Below are 2,349 nucleotides of genomic sequence, written 5' to 3'. Positions count from 1 at the left end.
CTTCGAATGAGGTGGCCAAAGTATTGGAGTTTCAGCTTTAGCATCAGTCCTTCCAATGAACACCCAGGACTTAGTCTCCTTCAGGATGGACTGGTTGGATCTCCTTGCAGAGGACCAGCAAATATCACCCTCCCACAGGCCCTAACACAGTACTGAACACTTTACTAATGATTCCTCAATAAATACTTATGATTAATTTTTTAAATGTCCTTGTTGAAACAGAACTATACTGTTCATGAATAATGGGCAGAGCACTGAACAGAGCAATAGACCCAGATGCTAACGAGGGCTCTTCTATTAACTATGTGGCCTTGGACAAATTACTTGTCTGAGGCTCAGCTTTAAAGTCAGAATAATGGTTCCTGGTGATCAGTTGTCACGGTTGGTGAGCAGCAGCTGAGCCAAGATGATATGGAATCTTCTGTCTCTCCATCAGATTACTAAGAGGACCATAAGTACTGCTTTACACAGGCAGTTTGAAAATAAGTTTCCAGCAAAACAAAAGCTGTTTCAGGAGGATGATGGAATTCCAGTGCATCTGAAGGGTAGGGTAGCTGATGCCCTCCTGTATAGAGCCACCGTGATTCTTACCGTTGGTGGGAGAGCACATGCCATGTATCAGCTGGCTGCGCCTTCATTTCCCAATAAGCAGGATTGACTTCAGTTTATCTTCCCAGCAATCAGTTGGTTCAATTCCATTCAGCTCTCTGTGAACCAGTAAATCTGATACACAACTGAGTTCTTTGGGGATCAGTATTTATTGACTTGTACTAACTGCCATCAATAAAGCAGTCTTTACCATGAACAAAACCCAACAAGTCAAGTCAGAATAACAATACTGGCTGGGCCTGCTTTCCAATGTTGGACAACATACGGAGGTGATCTTTGGAAAACACGATTTGTTGAACAAACAAAAGGCTTTACAGTCTCAAATTCTAAGCTCAATGAAGTCCATTTAACCTCTGCTATACTGACTGACCTGATTATGGTGTAAACCTAACTCAACAGCCCACCATAAGTCTGGCTGCTAACTTCATCCTTTCATTGGATTCTACTTCTCTGAACCTATTTTTTGGCATTTATCATTTGATTCCATCTCTCCACCCAAACCAATCAGTTTCCAAAGTAATTTTCTGGCACCAAAGAGAAGAAATTATGCTGCCCAGATCACAGGGGTAAACTGTTCAAAAGACCATTGGAAACTTCTGCCCCTTCTTCTTACCCCAGTTGCATTAATCATATTTAAAATTTTTCTGTATGACATTTTGACATCTTAAATAATCTTTGTGGCTGGGGAGAGACTGCCCCTTCAGGTCTAGCTAATTCTTAGGGAGTGCAAAGGATCCAACAAGATGCATGCCCTTGATATGTAAACTAAAAATGAATTTTAATGAATCCAGAGCCATCATACCTTTGCTATCTGGCCCATATTCCTCTGCCTTAATCACCACAGGTGGCAATAGGGACCACCTCATTATAGGGACAGAATAAAGGGACAAAGTACAGCAATTCAATAAGTAATCCCACTAGGGAAACATAAGTAAAGAAAAAAGTATGAGGATGGGACTTCCTTGGTGGTTCAGTGGCTAAGACTCTGAACTCCCAAAGCAGAGAGCCTAGGTTTGATCCCTGTTCAGGGAAGTAGATCTTACATGCCATCACTAAGAGTTTGCATGCTGCAACCAGTTGCAACTGAAGATCTATAATATGTGCTGGAACTAAGATGCAGCACAGCCAAATAGGTAAATAAGTAAATATTATTTTTAAAAAAGAAAAAATGTATGATAGACCCCTGTAAGTTAAGGATCGCTCAAGAAAGCACATTTGCTTAACAAAACCATGCCAGGGAACCATAAGTCATGGTCCAAAGCAATAAAACAATGGTGGAATGAGACCCATATCCTGCCCAGCAAGGGCAGTAAGTTAATGATTCCTAGGACATGCTCCTCTGCATAAACTAAAAACAAAATATAAGAAAAGGTGACATTATATTGAAACCTGAGATGATTTACCATGTTTTAGTATATGTCACCACTTTTTTGCTCATTTTCATTGTACCATGACAATCCCATTTTGACCATGTAGGGACAAGAAAACTTCCCTGCCTGATAGGGAGGGGGAACTGATGATAGAGCTTGACGTCTACTTAAGAATGAGCAAACTGGTCTTCTCCACCTCCTCACTTTTCCTTTGACTATAAAACTGTAGCCCACTCAGCTCTTGGGTAGCACTCCCTCGCCTGCCTGCTTGTAAATCTCACACGCTTCCCTACACTACTAAACTTTTTCCTTACCTGTCACTGCCTCTTGCTGAATTCTTTCTGCACCAACATAGGTAAGCCTGTGTTCA

At 41.3% G+C, this 2,349-nt stretch overlaps 1 pseudogene; it reads left to right on the top strand.

Moving 5' to 3' along the window:
* The first annotated feature begins 406 nt into the window (after positions 1-406).
* On the top strand, positions 407-658 carry LOC139039630 (cytochrome c oxidase subunit 7A2, mitochondrial pseudogene; annotated as a pseudogene).
* The last annotated feature ends 1,691 nt before the right edge of the window (positions 659-2,349 follow it).

Source organism: Odocoileus virginianus, chromosome 19 (assembly GCF_023699985.2).
Source record: "Odocoileus virginianus isolate 20LAN1187 ecotype Illinois chromosome 19, Ovbor_1.2, whole genome shotgun sequence".
Taxonomy (NCBI): Eukaryota; Metazoa; Chordata; class Mammalia; order Artiodactyla; family Cervidae; genus Odocoileus; species Odocoileus virginianus.
This window is presented reverse-complemented; position numbering and strand designations above follow the sequence as displayed.